We start from the raw sequence: 17,648 nt of genomic DNA, 5'->3' as shown, positions 1-17,648 counted from the left end.
CCTAGTCTAAAACCATCCCAGCTTGTAGGTGTACGCAGAAGGTCACTGTACTTCTGTGGGGAATGGTGATATTGTCATTATTTCTTTAACATTCCTCCTACACCTCAGAGGTCATTGTATCTGGTTTTAGGCTGTGGACAGTGTGGTCATTATTTCTTTAATTTTCCTCTCAAACTTCAGATGGATGCACAGAGGATCACTATAGCTTGTATAGGACCACTGCACTGTCTCTAGAAGAAACAAGTTGGAAACATTAGTCATTATTTTTTTTCATTTTACCCACAAATATCCTATGGCTGTCTTTTAAGGAAGAATAAATAAGCATGCTGTTTATATATGTCTTAAAGCAAATATGGTGTATTCTACATATTTTCTGTTTTAATCCAGTGTGACATTAGAAGGGTATACAGATGGTGGTTGTCTTTTGGGTGTAAGGGGAGGAGGCATGCTATATATAAATATGATAGCAGCAGCTTGAAATATGACTTTGGATATCTATGTCTTAATTTTAATCCCAATTTAACATCAGAGGGGGGATACACAGAAAGTGACTACCTATTTTGAGGTGGAGGAAGGTACTATACCTCATAGGTTCATAGATTAGTACTAGGCCAACTGCCCTTATGGGCCATTTTAAGCCTAGCCAATTACCTCATGTGAGAATCGAACCATGAACGTTGTGATTGGTAAACCTTAACCATTATGCCAACCTCCCATATAAAATATATGATATATGTATCCTTAAAATCATTTGTCTTCTCAGTTATTCTAAGCTGGTGTTTGGTCAGCTCTGAGCATGAAAACTTGATACAACTTATTTCTTCCTTGAAATAAAAAGTAAGATTGAATTTCTTTTCCATATGCATAATTTTTTTCTCAGGCCGTCATTGTATCAACAGGTTGGAAAAGAATCTAAAATGCACCTCAGAGCATTTATACTCAAGGATATTGGGTGCCTAGCAGCCCCCAGACCCCTTCTTAATTTAGTTATTACAGGGTAGTTTTGGTTGGTCAGTTAGGGTTTGTTAAAAAGCTGCTGGGAAAAGAGTAAGACTGCATTTCCTACCTTTTCATTTGGGCTATTATTGGATGAAAAAAGTTGTTTAAAAAACTCTAAAATCAATCTCAGAGCATCTAGAAACCTAATGAGTCTCTTAGCTTAATACAATTGTTTCCACTGCAGTTATTACAATATAATCTTGCTCAGTCATGATGAGCTAAAAGGATGAAGTTGAAGATTAAGGCTTCATTTCTTTCTTTGATCATGGTTTTGTTCAAGCAATTACTGGATGAAAATGTCATATAAAAACTCTAAAATGCAACTCAGAGCATCCAGAACCTCTATGCCTTCTTGGGGGGGGGGGGGGGGGGGGATTTGCAGTTGTTTCTTCCACAGTTATCAGAGTACAGTCTTGCTTAAATAGAACATGGATGAGTGAGTAACTGCAGGGGAAAATTAAAGGAGAGCAAGCAAACTGTGAGGAAAAAGTAATAACCAAAAGAAAGCATACATGCACCAGAATATGTGAGGAAAAGGTAATAACCAGATGAAAGCATACATGCACCAGAACATGTGAGGAAAAAGTAATAACCAGATGAAAGCATACATGCACCAGAACAAGTAACCAATAAAAAGTGCACTTTGGAGTGTGTCTCAAAGAAACCAGATATAACTGTTCGTAATTAAAACAAGAGGTATATCTTGGCATCCTTTTCAATAACACATAACATAGGGTTGTGGTCAGAAACATAATCATCTTTCTTTGTAACACACAGGGAGGTTTAGATGCCCCATGTGATAGCTTTACTGTGTGGCAATAAAACATATACAACCATTTTTAAAGATGCTAATGAAGCATTGTTCTTTGCTTCCAACTTTGAATTGTGGAGCAGTGCATGGTATATTACAGCTTTTAACAATTTAAGAGCTGATCAGTTTTTGAAAGACTGCCCTCAGGCAACTGATTGTTTTTGGCTGTTTTTGAGGCTTCTATATAAATGAAACTTTCATGGAATGTTACTGGTATAATATCCTAAAATAACATACTTAGTTTAGTTTGAGGTCCTGTCCTCAAAGCAAATAGTGGCTGTATTTTGAATTTTAATAACATTTTTATGTTAGTTTTATGTCTCATCATATAAAATATAAAAACATGTTTTACACTAGGCACACATTTTTTAAACCTGAAATAAAAACATTATATATTTATGGTTTTGAAAGCTTGTGATATTTTTTACTCTGAGGAGGACTGAAAGCTGCACTGTTGTTTTCAACTGACTGACATGCAAATATTGCAGTTTGTGAATTTCAAAAGGCTGTTTTGTCCTGAATTTGGCTATAACTTCAAATGACAATATTTCTCTACGTCTTCAAGATATTCGTGTGAAATCTTCTAGACAAGACCCTTGGATAGTCACACTTGTATTGTTTATTGCATAGCCAAACAGCTTTTAGAGAAATAGAGAGCAGAATCTCAAATATGTGCACACATGTCAGAAGCAGTAAAATATGTATATTTTTGCTATAACATATAAAATGACGGAAAATATCGATCTTTTCTAAGAAAAGAGTACTTTCGGTTTTCATTTTATAAGAACACATAAATTATATTATTCATATACATAATGAGTTTTCAACATAAAATAATGTAAAATGTCTTAAATTAGTTATATCTACATTCCAAATGGGTATATCAAATAGAGGTGGAAAGCATGCATTTCTTGCTCTGCATGTGCTATAATGCAAAATACATCAGAAGTAGATTTGTTGTAGGAGTTTGTGCATCAGGTAACACAGAAGCAGTTTTGATGTCTGCTGTACAGGAATCCAATTGCCTTGGCTAGAAATTTCCAGTTGTGCTTTCTTTTGGGAGCCAGGGAAATAAATCTGCAAATCCTTTTGCAAAGAGTTGGAGTAGATATTCTGTTATGTTTGGATGCTGAGGAGTTATGGTGGTGAATCCATACTCAAGCTGAACCAGCAGAACTCCTTTTCTTATTGCAGATCTGTCTTTAGGAGAAAGGAAGTGGGAAATATTTTTGATCAGAATAAGAGACAGAGATGACTTTGGTTCTGACAATGGTTAAGTGGTATTCAAAGTGCAGGTTTTGCTGTAGCTGTATCACTAGATATCTAACATGCTTGAATTTCGGTAGTGGTTTGAAATGTTTATTATAAAGAGCCAATTGGAGAGAAAATGAATAGCTTGTATTGAATACTGAAAATCAGTTGGTTATGCTGGAGAGGAACTGTTTTTGAGATTTTTTTGATAACTGAATGAGAGTAGTGGTTCTGTTCATTACCACTGTGTATTACATGGTAGCATCCTTGCCACCTTCAAGGTAAACCTAGATAATTGAACGGGCATCTTCAAGTTCAATCCCGGTCTATTTTGTCTTGCCCTCATTGAAGCGAGAGGGAAATTTTGAATAGTTTTATTTTGCCTGGGCTTGAAATGATCTGCAGAACAATTGCCCAGTACTTGCCTATGAACCATGTCATCAGCATACATGATGATGGGAAGGCTGAATAGACTGGGGAAGGTTATTATTATTATGTGTATAGGGCTGCCATTGTATGCCTCCCTGATCACAATCCATGCTGGTGTGAGGAAAGTGTGTTATACTTTTTAAGCAAATCTGTCAGTTTTGAGAATATTAACTTTTTGAGGATTATCCCTAAGGTAGGTAGGATGAGGACTGATCTGAAATCTGCTGGTATTTGGAGATTTCGTATCTTGGGTATGGGTTTTTGTGATTGTTTGTTTCTATAAGGGGGCATAAAGTTGTTAGTCAGATTCTAAAGGCATAGCAGAGGGTGAAATATGTGATCACAGCATATTCTAATGAACCATTGGGGGAGGACTTATTCTCTTGTGGAAGCATCAAAAGGGATTTTATCAAGTATGTTGCACAGCTCCTTCTTTTTAATGTCTCTAAAGTAGAATGGTGGGTAAAGGGTGAGGGCTTTGGGGTTGTGATTGTAGTGCGGTAGTTGTGACTGGGAAGTGGGCAGTTTGGAGTATTCCTGAAGGAAGTTAGAGGTAGTAAGATTCCTTGTAGAGCACTAGATAGACACAAAAAGACTCTCTAAAAAGTATCACTATCTGCCAGCTATCTGGTGGACAATTTCAGTGAACTCTTTTTGGTTTCAAATTGACGAAGCTTGATTGGAATAGAGGTGGGTAGCTTTATGTCTCTTGGTGACTTTTTTAGCAAGATGTTTCTGTTATCAGTAGTTAAATATGTGTTTCACCTGGTCCAGGTAGAGCCCTTTAACTGCTGGAGTTCTTTGGTTACAGCTGTATTTTAGTCAGATTCTATTAGCAGGGTAAGTACTGAAAAAATGTGTTTTGTAGGTTGAATGTGTTGATTACAACTCGGGTAATAGGGTTGGGATCTAAGAGGGTGTAAATATTTGTCCAGTCCATAGTATTAACATAGTGTTATTATGGAGATATTGGCTAGTGTTTTGGGATGGAAAGAACAAAGGTCCACAGGGATTTGTGTGGATTTAACAATGAATTTGATTGGACAGTGGTCACTAGTTGAAGGTGGGAGGTTGGCGATGCAGGAGGGGATAGGTAGGTTAATACCAGGTCAAGTACGGAGTGTTGTCCTAATTACAGATTTTGGATGATTCTTTATTAAGTAGCATTAGACCCACATCAGTTAGGAAGTCATGGATGTGATTGTCAGATTGGGAGACTTCAGCATCAGTCTAATGGACCAAACAGCCATGCCATTTGATTTTGTATGGGTGGTTATTTAGGAAAGAAGACGTGTGAATTAGTCTTGCATGGCTGGGTGAGGTAGGCAATAGTTACAAGAATGTGCTTTTCTGTTGCCTGAAATTATGCCCATGAGCCAACTGGGTTCAGTCTTATTGTTGGTGGTGGTTTGAGCTATGATGCCAATTGTTATTAGTAGTTCAGCTAAAACAAAAGTTCATCCTCCTATTCTCATCCTTGGTTTGGCATTATAGAAGTATTTATATTCTGGAATGTGGTGGCTAAGGCTGGATATATTAATTTAACCCAGGATTTAATAATTGCTAATAAGTCTGGGGAGTGGGTCAACAGAAAGCTGTGAATATGGTCTAGTTAACTAAACATGCTGACAGTGTTTTGGAGGGTTACTTTTAAGAAGTGGATAATAGAGTCTGAGAATGAGTTGTTTATGTGGTTATAAAAAAAAGTTTTAGTCCTAGGTTGAATTCTATGTTTACTCTCAAGAGGAGAACAATTAAAGTTGGATTAAATTTGTGTAGGAATTTTAGTGGTTTAGTTTATCTTGCCTGTTTGTTATTGTAGGAGGTGTAGGCAAGTACTATAAGTTGGCAGTATTAATCAGTGATGGAGTAATTAGAGGAGGTTTGGTGTACCAGATTATTTGTTGTACTATGGTGGACTGGTGAGTGTTTTCTTGGGGGCATTGAGAAGAAGAGTGGGTGATGTCTGAGCATAGTCTAGAGATAGCTAGTAGGGCCAGCACTATTAGGATTTTTGGTGGAAACATTTTGACCAAAATGTAGAGCTTGTAAGGACTGGTTGTGCTGTGTAATGGAAAAAAATGAAAGTGGAAGTGAGGGAGAGAGAAAGTATTTGGTATTTAGAGATAACTGAGGTGGTAAGTGTTTACAGATTCTAATGAATGAGATGTGTTAGATGGGTGGAAAGAGATGGGGTTGTAGTGTCTGGTTTAGAGAAGGGTTGCCTGTGGTAGAGTCTAACCCATAATGAGGGAGGAAAGTGCAGTTGTACTTAATCTATAAGATGAGAGGGGGAGGAAATAATGCACTGGCTAAGGTGTCTGGGTGAAGAGGGAGAGTAGTAAGTTATTTATGATAAGGGGTACTGTGGGATGTCAATTTATTGTGTATTTAGAGGTATAGTTCAAGAGCAGATTAAATTGGAGTATGCATGGCTGAGTTAAGCAGCGACTTGTAACTGTGTATATTTTAATGTTTGGCAGGAATGAAATGTTCATGGGAAGGATATTATATGGTTGGGGGTTAAGTGGGAGGAATGGAGATGGTATAAATGTACAGACTGAAGGGGGGTTGGGGGTGGGATAGTAGTGAAGGGGGATCAATATATCTGGGAGCAGTAAGAGCAACCAATCAGTATGTGCAAGCACAGAGTCACCCAAAGTCATAAGGCTTTGCAGGGAAGTCTCAGTAGAATAGTAAGTCTGTCCTAAGGATAAATGACATGAAGTGAAAATAAGAGATGTGGCAGCTGCAGTGATATTACCCACACGTAATATCACTTTCTCTAGACCTTATGCTACAACAGGTCCAGGATGGGAGAGACTACACTTGGGAAGTTGACATTTCAGTTGTCTGCATAAGAAAACAACTGAAAGCTCGACTTGGCTACCAATGTAAGAGAGGTGGTTGGCAGCCATGGGCTTTTGCAATGTCTGTTTAAAGCCTATTATAAAATGGTTGCTGCTGTACTTTTAAACCCAGTGACTTTGGGGTAATTGTTACAGGAGGCAGCTAGAAACAAAGCTGAGCAGGGCACTTATAATAGAGATGTAGGGGGTTTAATAAAAAACAATAAAATATTGTTGGTGGGATAGATGTGTGTCCAAAGACTCCATCATCTGTGGAATAGACTCCTTCTCCATGTCAAGCAGATTACCTCACTAGCCCTCTTTAAGAGCCCTGCTCAACTTTGTTTCCAGCTGCTTCCTGTAACAGTTACCCTGAGGTCATTGGTTTTAAAGGTACAGTAAACTGATCACCATGGAAATCTCCATCTCCCCTTCACAGCCACAAAAGTGGCCGCCTTGAAATATTTATCCAAAGCTGACTTTGGGCTCCTAAAACCTGAGGTGGCTAACTTCTTGGCACCCATGCCAATGGACGACAGCTGCATGATTGCTGAATCATACACCAATGCACTGTAAGAACATGTACACAAATGCATGGAACGAGCCATACCAAATAGAACCAAGATTCTCTCCTCCAATAAAAGGAAGCCAATCTGGTGGCCCCCAGCCATCAATAAACTACAACAGAATGAAGAAACTGTTGCAGAATAAGGTGAAGTCCCAAGACTGGAGAAACTCCCTTATCAGCCTCAACAAAAATTTGAGAACCCTTATCAAATTCTCTGAAGCCAGCTATGAAGGCAGAATTGCTACAGACACAAAAACAACCACAAAGCCTTCTATAGCTATATCAAGAACCTCCACAGCAATACCCAGATTTGCTCTGAGTTACTGCACAATGGTACCTACTATAATGAGCCATCAGATATAGCCAACATACTGGCAGACAGATTCAGTGCTAACTTTACCCCCCAAAGGACCAATCATAATACCAGAGGAATGTCTTGTACCAAACATGTCAACAGCACAGATAAAAGCTGCATTGTACAAGGCCAAGAATATAGCATCCATGGGACCTGATAATATCCCTGGCTGTGTCCTACATGAACTACAAAATGAACTGGCACCACACCTGTGTGCCCTGTTCAACCACAGCCTCACCTCAGGCTTTGTCCCTACTGAATGGCACACTGCTACAGTCATCCCTCTCCATAAGGGGGGAATGACCACAGACCCTGGGAACTATCGCCCCATTAGCTTGACAAGTCTGGTTTGCAAAGCTATGGAGCACGTCATCATGGACCTGCTTAACAAGGATATAGGCCATCTCCAAACTCTTGACCGCCATGCAGTTTGGCTTTGTCAAAGGGAGATCCTGCCTGCTCAGCCAGGTTGACTTCTTCGAGACAGTCACCAAGGCTGTGGATGAGGGAGTGTATACAGCCTACCTCGATCTGGCCAAAGCCTTTGATACCATTCCCCAATCAGGAATTATTGATAAACTCACCAAACTAGGCATCAATCTCTATATCACTAGGTGGGCTGCAAAGTGGCTCTCAGACAGGACCCACAGAGTGAAAGTAGTGGATTCCAAGTCAGATTGTCAACCAGTCACAAGTGGAGACCCACAGGGCTCGGTCCTGGGCTCTCTCCTATTTGGTATCTACTTCTCAGAAGTCCAGGCCAACACAGAGGGACTCTAGCTGACCAAGTTCACAGATCACTGCAAGCTGGGAGTCATTATTAACTCCTCAAGTGATGCAGACATCCTACAGAGAGGCCTCACTGAGACCAATGACTGGTGTCAGAGCCATGGCCTTAAGCTCAATGCCAAAAAATGCATTATCATTCCTTTTGTAAAGAACTCAGTTCCCACTAATTACCACATTGATGTGAGCCCACTGAACACTGAAGGTGCTATAATGTGAGCACCCAGGTCGACAGCAACCTCACCTTTGATCACCACATTGCCACCATAGTCAGAAAATCCTTCTATGTGGCACATCTCATAACCAAGGATTTTGCATCCAGAAAGAAAGAAGTCATCGTCCCTCTCTACTCATTCCTCATTAGACCAATCATCGAGTATAATGCCCCATTTGGTATGTACCTCATCAGACACCTTTAACAGCTGGAGAGGCCACAGAATTACCTCACAAAGAGGATGCTAGGCCTTAAACACATGTCCTACTTGGACAGACTCAAGAAACTTCAGCAATTCTCAGTCTCTTATCGTCTGCTTAGAGGTGATTTCTGCTTGGCTTAACACAGCCATGTCCAACTCAGCCCTACTAGAAATGCTACACCTAAAGAAATCCCAGTCCCCCTGCACCACATGCTCCAGAGATCATACCCACTTTACCACAATTAACACAACATGGTGGAGGGACAGGTTCATCACCCAGGGACTGCCCATACTTTGGAATAAGATTCCTATCCATGTCAAGCAGAGCACCTCGCTGGCCGTCTTCAATAGAAATCTTGACAAATGGATGGGTAACAGAAAATTCACCCCAGGGATCTATTCAGTGGCTCTTACTGGATAGAGGCACTGGAAACTAACATCGAGTGGCACAATGCCAGGGAAACTTTTATGGGCTAGGTTTGTAAAGGCTCTAGGGCCATTAGCCTAGTACACACCTATGAACCTATGAACTTGGATGACTGGATGGGAAACAGAAAATACAACCCTGGGATCTCACCTATGTCCCTGCTGGACAGGGGAAACAGGTGCTGACTTTGTGGCAACATGAGTGAAATTTCTGGCTAGGCTTATAAAGGCCTTTGGGCTAATAGCCTAGTATTGTCCTATGAACCTATATACAGGTTTACTTAACAGTGGCACTACCTAGAGGTATGTTTTCAGTTCAGTACTGCTTGAGAAGGGCTGGGGTACCTGTAGAGTAGGGTCGTAGATGGTAGAGGTGAATTTAGTAGTAGCAGCCCTTCTGTATAATAAGAAAAACACAAAAGATGGTTATGAGTGAGAGGACCAAATGGTGGATTGGGATTGACTGATCATGCCCCCAGACACTTTGCCTCTGGGGCAGTTGCCACTCTTCTCACCTCCCTAGCTACCTACTGTCTAGCTGTGTTTAGTCAAAAAAACCCTATTCATTGGAGCCCCATGGAGAAAAGCATATTATAAACATTTTTAAACAGACATTCATTAATATACATGAGCAGACATTAAATGATATACATTAACTACTGCACACACATTTGCTAATTAGATTACATTCATATAAAAGTACAAGTAGCTATTATACTATAAAAAAAAATACTTATACATTAGTAGAAAGTGAACATTAGGCATTTGAAGAGGTGTATTAGTGGGTTTGTTAACTACAGTATATAATAAATCATGTGACTAGTTCATAGAAATTCAAAGAAATGGAGGTGAGGGAATGAAATAATAGGAAGGGCTGAAAATTATTTTTTAAACACCTTTAATAAGCTATCACTTAAAATATAGGCATGCCTACATTAATAAACAAGGAAATAAAACCATATTAACATTTTTTCCATTTACACACATTATACATTACATGTTTTCTTGCGTTATAATGACTGTCTTTCAGTCCAGCGTTACAGAAATTGATCAATTCCTGCCTTCCCTTAAACCTCACTCCTCCCTCTGAACATTATTCTGCATATATTGCTCCCGCAAATTCCATTTATTTCTATGTAATTCGCTCCTTCCCTTTTCTAAAGATCTCCCTTCCAATTCTTTTATCTCTTTTACAATAATCAGTACTCCAAATACAGTTGGTTTAGATTTTGATTTCCATTTTCTAGTAATTACTTTTTTGACAGATAACATAATTAAATTTAATATGGCCTAGCTATATCTAGGCAATTCAGATCATGTGTTTCAGCTCAAAAGAATAATTTCCTTATTTACAGCTATTTGCTTCCCCAATGTTTCTGACAGAGTACTCTGTGAGGGCAGAAAATGTTGAAGTATGTTTGAAATATGGGATGCAAAGCAGATTCCAAGGCAATTGTATATCTAGCTATCATAAGGTTTACATTAGAAGTATAGAGGTGATGGGAATAAGAAAGTAGAGCCTAAACGTCTTCTGGCTATGTCAATGAGTTAAGTTTTATTCTGTATGATCTATCTAGTGTTTGATGATTTTTTTTTTAAATTATGTGTGATACATTGTGGTTGTATTTCAATTGGTCGTCTATGATGAAATCCAGTCATTTTGTGTAGTTTACTTGTTCCATTGTTCTGTTGTTGGAAGAGATGTGTGTTGAGATGAGCAGTAATTTGTTTTTTTAGGGTTTAGAAGTAATTGTGAATTGTTTAGCCACATTTCAATCAATAAGGATTGTTGCATAAGGTCTTGAAGTTGAGAAAGATTTGGCAGAGCAGATTAGAGTCAAGTCATCAGTGTATTGAACTACGGTAGCATTTTGTAGCAGTGTACAAGTCATTTCTGAATATCTTGAAAAGTATGAGGTTTAGTATAGATCTTTGTGGGACACCAATACTTTCTGACAAGAAGGTGGAGAAATCATTTTCCATTTCACTGCTTGTGCTCTGTTTGAGAGGTATCTATGGAACCTCTGCAGTGAAGAGTAAGAGAGTTACTAAAGCAATGGATGATGGCAAATGTGTACACACCACTTATCTAGACCGCACTAGACCTCAAAGATGTTGACCAGGTAAGTAGTCAAGATATGCCTTAATTAATCTGAACTAGCTTGGACGGCAAGTCTGTAGGCTGCCTATGCCCTTATTTGTTAATTCCATAATGATCCTTTCTATAGCCTTACAGATGAACCTGGTCAGGCTTATGGGTCTATAATTATATGGGTCCATTGACCCCCAGCTTTGTGCAAGGGGATGACTGCTGCTGTTCTCCATTCATCTGCCATGAAGCCTGCTTATGGGCTGATATTAAATAGCCTGTGCAGGGGTTTAGATGTGGGTATCTGATCTGGGAATATTGGAAGGGAGAGGAGGGTGAAGTTTTAATTAAACACCAACCCTTGGGGTTGGGAGGGTGGCCTAATGGTTAAGGTGTTTGCCTTACAAACACAAGGTACAGGGTTTGAGTCTCACTTGCTTGCAAGGGCAGTTAGCCTCGTACTAACCTATGAACAAAGGCATTCAACACTATCCTGCTGTGACATCCCTGCACTGGTCCAGTAATCAAGAAGCCTCAATCCTCACTATTGGCCACAGTGACAGACATACAAATGAGAGGATTACAAGTACACACACAGTAAAGTACAATTTCCCTTAAGAGCACACAGATCACAGTCAGTCTGGGGTTTGTTTCTCCCTCTTTCTCTAGATCCCCAGTAAGACTCCCCACTGGCACTGCTATAGGGTTAAGATCTCAGCTGAGAGGTCAAGCCAAGACCTCCACCACCCTGTCTGTTCAACCAGTGCTTCGTGTCCCTGCCCAAGTAGCTGAAACACACACACTTTGAGATTTGATTTATATACAAACACACACACCTGGGGAAGGCTGACACAGGTTGACTAGCTATGCCCCCTTCTGCCCAGACTATAAGGTAGTTATCACTGCCACCAACCACTACTTATCAGCTACTACAAAGGCCCTTACAAAAGGTGACCAATCCTACTGTGTAATGTTACTATTATCCAAATGGTAAGTATGACCAAGACTAAGGCTTAGGAGTGGCCTGTACAGCGTCACCAAATACATATGCAAGTACTGTAAGAGCTTAAATATGTCTCACAAATATCAGCCACAAAGATAGATTTAAATATATTTAACAATAAATAAAAAATAACAAGACAATACTCAAACAACACAGTAAATGCAGAGTTCAGTATCACAGAAAATAGTTTAAAACAACATTGCAGGACAGTCTCAAATAAATACAGAAAACATCTACACTAATCTTTACTACATTCTTAACTATATCTAAAAGAAGTTGCTATAATCTAGTTACTTATTATTAGCAAGGCAAGTGCAGATGATGGTGATGATGGATGTTACCAGGTCAAAGACAAAATACAAAAATGCCCGGTCTTTCTCTGAGAGAGTTCTTAAATTACTATCAAACATTACTGCTGGGTCAGCTTGGATGATATCACACTTTGTCACCTGCCTTCAGTTCCCAGGCTAACAGATACCAACAGACTTTTATCATCTCTGTGTGAAAAGTACATATCTCTCGGAAATGCAGCTGCTAGAAAGCAATAAAACACTCTATAATTTAAACCTAGTAATTAAAATTACTTTCAAGACAATAGAAAAACTTCTAGCTCTAGACATTGTGTCTGCTCACTACATTGAAACTGAGAGATAACACAATCATGAAACACTTTGATTCAAACTGATTATTTTCTTGATGCTTTGCAAGTTAACCCTGTATGTTCCAGCTTCAACTATTAAAACATACATTTGCACAGGTATACAGTTTATATACATTTCTGTTATTGTCATGTAGGGTACACTGTGGTTACATTCTTGAAGCTTAGTACATAACATACAGTTCTCTTACATTTGTAAGATAACCATATGAATCATACTAATATTCACAAATGACATATGATTATTTACAAAATTCCATGCTGCTGGGCTGGCACTGTCACAGCTGCAGTTAGACATTATTGATATCACATCTGTATTCAGATATTATTGATAAACTTTCCCAGTTAAATGTATATCCCTGTGTAATTAACTGGATTACAAATTTGTTAACAAATACAACACAGGAAATTAGGGTGGTCAACTCAACCTCCTCTAAAAGACCCATCAGCAGCACTGTATCCCAGAATTCAGTATTTGGGTCACTTCTCTTTGGCATTTACTTCCTGGAAGTCAAAGCAAATGTTAAAGATTTATGGCTAACCAAGTATGCAGATGACTGTAAATTGGTGACATCATAAACTCACCAGAGGACACCAAGAGCCTCTAAAAAGGCCTTTTGTAAACAAATAGCTGGTGTCAAAACAATGGGCTAAAACTAATCGCAAAGAAATATATTCTGATATACTTCAGCAAGCATGACTTTCCTTTTAACTATCACATTGACAACACACCCCTGAAAACTGTAATCAGGGATCTGGGAACCTATGTCATCAATGAAGTATCCTTTGATCATCATATCTCCACTAATATAAGGAAGTCATTTTGCATTGCACAGCTTCTATCTAAAAGTATGGCATCCAGCTCCAGAAATGCAATAATTCTACTGCACTTGTCAGTCATTAGGCTAATCATTGAATATAATGCCCCTTTCAGTATGTACCTGTCCAAATACCTGTGATGATTGGAATAACCACAATGCTTTCTTACTAAAAAATCAAGGGCATAAATCATAAAAAATATGCATATCTCAAAGCTCTGTCTGTCTTCGCAGTATCATACAGTTTTATTTATTTTTATTTTATTTATTTTTTTAACATCTGTTGACTGGAAAAGTCCCACTAGGACAGAGCCTATTTTCAGCGAAGGCCCGGGAAGAAACGCTCGAGACACATGTCTTTCGAATGTGGGAGGAAACCAGAGTACCCAGAGGAAACCCACATGAAAGTAGGGATGACATGCAGACTCCACACAGAAGGCAACTTAGCTGAGAATTGAACTGGAGAACCTCTTGCTGTGAGGTGACAATGTTAACCACCGCACCACTGGGGTTTACACAGAAGGTTGTCATAGTAAGACGTGAATATATCCACACTGGTCTGAAACCTTATAAGTGTGCTACATTTGAAAAAGGGGTTTACACAAAAGGTCGCCATGGTAAGACATGAGTATATCCACACTGGTACATTTATAGATCTGCAATCGTGGGACTCCACACATATCTGCTGACCTCACAGGATCCAAATGTAGTGAAAGTTTTGAAACCTGAGGAGAATAAATCTAAGATAACATCTCTTCTTAATTTAGCAGAAACATATCGACATCAAGCAGGAATGGAAATCAAACCAGAAGTAGATAAAAACCAGGCAGCAACTGAATGTGCTAAAAAACAAAAGAAAGAATATAAGGTGAAGGACCAGATGAGAAGGCAAGAAATGTGAAACAATGCAAATATAGTTGCAAGTATAGAAAAATTTTGGAAGAGCCTCGTGTTGATCAAGAATGAATGCCAGAGTGGTTAAGGAGAGGTGAATTCACATAAAGAAATGAAAGGTTGATATTGGCAGCTCAAGATAGTGGACTACGTACATGCTGGTTTACTAAGTTCATTGAACATGTGGAAGAAACAGACATATGTAGGTTTTATAAAACCAAATTGGAAGCAGTCACACACCTTGTTGCTGGTTGTGACGTACAAATGGGAGAGGGACTGTATACTGAAAGGCATAATAATGTGGCGAGAGTGTAAACATAATGTTTGCACAATCTCCAGTGTATCGAAGTGGCTGAAAAACACCGGAAACATGAGCCACAAAGAATCATAGAAAATGATGAAGTTTATAGCACATGGGATCACCCAATACCAACAGTTCAAAAGTTAGATGTTAGAAAACCAGGCAATATTGTAGCTGAAGGCCTCACCAGATGCGCAGTAGCAAGCCCCACCCAAAACGTACCCCCATGATATGTCATTCATGAATATGCATTCCCTCTGAATGTACAACCGAAGAAAAAGTGCACTGACATTGTAATATGACAGTAAATATAACAGTAAACTGTTTACCAACATCTGTAATTGACAAGTTTTATTGCACTAATAATATCTACTAATAATCAGCAAAGAAACGAAACCATCAAAACACATGTCATCAGGCTTTTTACCATGTAGCATTATAGTTCTCTTTGTCAGAGATGGAATGCGATGGTTCACTGTCCCAATTTAATGTCGAAATAGACTTTTTTTTTTTGGTGCAGGTGTCACAGCCAACAATTCCTCAGTATCATTGCCAGGACCTTTTACTAAGAACAGCTTTCCTGGGCGATACTGTATTAACCGTTTGTGTACATTTAATATTTTCATATCATGTATGCATGAGCAAATTAAATATGCAGACCGGGTTGTCACTCAGTCTGCAACACACCCACTTCTGTATGAAATTAACTGGTGAAGCCCTCAACTACAGTATCACTGAAAACTGAATATAGTGGTTCAAGAAAAGAAGACAAAGGTAGCATTGATCATTGAAATCACCACACCTGGTGACTACAGTGTCTTGCATACAGAGAGACACAAAGTCATAAAATACCTTGATCTGCAGGCAGAAATGAGAGCCATGTGGAAGAAAGATATCCAGAGAGTTCCAATAGTAGTAGGAGCAACTGGTCTTATAAAAAATAATTTGCAATCATATTTAGATATGTTACCAATTCACGTAACACTGTACGAATTGCAGAAGGAATCAGTAATGGGCACATTGCAGGTGCTGCAAAGAGCACCTTTGGCTAACATCAAAGAGTGAAATAATACTAATATCATGAACATTAATTGTACTTTGATTTAGGAATGCGGTTCATTCCAGTCATGGTATTGGAAACCCAAAAGACTTGGAGAAATTAAAAATGTCTGAAACCCTATAAGTGTGCTAAATTTGGAAAGAGGTTTGCACAGAAAGTCACCATGGTAATACATGAGTATGTCCACACTGGTCTGAAATGGAAATGCATGGGGTCCTGATGGAGAGATGAAAAGTCAGCAGGGGTCCTGATGGAGAGATGAAAAGTCAGCAAGCAAAGGAGAATAGTAGTGCTGAAAGTGAATTCATCCTCAAGTCTTGGTGAGTACCTTTGTGAGGTGGACCCTGTTTTTCACAAAATCTCACCAAGGCAACACTGATATATAGACTGTATTTATAAAGCATATATCATGGACAGAAGTAAATCAAAAATAAAAGATAGCTGGGTGCACAAGACCCAGGATAAAAAAGTGCCCAATCCTGGTAGGTGCACTGGTGCCATCAACTGGAAGAAATGATGGTGTAGAATACTCAAAATACAGAAACATCCCTACAATAGTATCAGGCCAGGCTCAGGAGGAGGATGCTCCCCCCCTCCCATTGTAGAAGGAAGTAGCAGTCCACAAAAACAACAAAAATTGATTGGCCAAAGAAGAGCCATAAAGACGATAGAGTGGACTATTGAGGATAAGAAATAAATTATGTATTGTTACTGTTGTGTAAAAAGCCCAGAATTTCCAGACACAAGATATACAAAACAATTAAGACAGAAATTAGAGGAAAGAAAAAGTGTCACAAGCTTCAAATAAAAATTTGCATTCATTGATGCAACAGATTTTTGAAAAACCGTATATAGATCAAGAAATTTTTATCTCTTTGGAAAAAGAAGCATCTGAGTAAGTGAGAAAATGTAGACAACAAAACATAGAGATATTTGAAAAATATAAAAAAGAAATATGAACATGGGAAAGAAAGAGAGATTTGATATGGTGCAATATTTATGTAAAGGAGAAAGCCAAGTTAACTAATATAGAGAAGGCACTCTGAAAGATATTCAAAGAGAAATACAGGCAAAGGCATCCAGATATGGAAAATTTCACAATAAAAAGATTAATAGCACAAAGATGTAATGTAGAAAAGACAATTAGTAAAGCAGAAGTTAAAGAAATAGAGGTTGAAGTTATGGAGTGCCTGCAAAGTGAAGGATTTAATGTAGAAGATCTAAAACAGACTACATCACAGAATGATGGAGTGAGTCCCCAAAGCAAGGAAAAACATGTTCAGGTGAAATGTGGATGAGAAAGGAAAAGAGATTTAATATGGTGTAATATTTATGCAGAGGAGAAAGCAAATCTAACCAATACAAAAAGAGCAGCACCAAAGATATTTGAAGAAAAATATAGGAAAAGGAATCCGGATATGGAAAACTTTACAATACAAAAAATTAGAAGACTAAGAGGAAAAGTAGAAAAAGAGATTAGTAATGGAGAAGTCAAAGAAATAGAAATTGAGGTTATGGAACAGCTACAAAGAGAAGGATTCAGTGTAGTAAATCGAATACAGAAAGCACCACAACAAGATAGGGCAATGGATATCCAAATTAAGGGGAAAACAGTGGAACAGGAAGCAGTTGGTCAGGTGCCATATCAAGATATTTTGGAGCCTTCCACAACAAACCAGTATAAATGTTCATTTGACGCTAGACTGCAAGGAAAGGAACAGGAAACTGTGTAAACTCTGATGCAGTCAATGTTGAGGAGTGATAGGCCAGTGAATTTCCATATGACAGAACAACAGATGACAGGATGAAATTGAAGAGAATAAGCCACAGGAAGATGCTAAAGAACTTTCTATAGAATGCCCGCAGCCATCCGAAAAAAAGGGATGTGCCCTCCGTATGGAAGAATATGAGTTAAGAGAAGAGTTGCTTGATGTA

The sequence above is a fragment of the Protopterus annectens genome, chromosome 5.part1, assembly GCF_019279795.1.
Source record: "Protopterus annectens isolate FY-2018-M chromosome 5.part1, PAN1.0, whole genome shotgun sequence".
Lineage (NCBI taxonomy): Eukaryota > Metazoa > Chordata > Ceratodontiformes > Protopteridae > Protopterus > Protopterus annectens.
The sequence above is the reverse complement of the archived record's forward strand: the minus strand, read 5'-3'. Positions refer to the sequence as shown.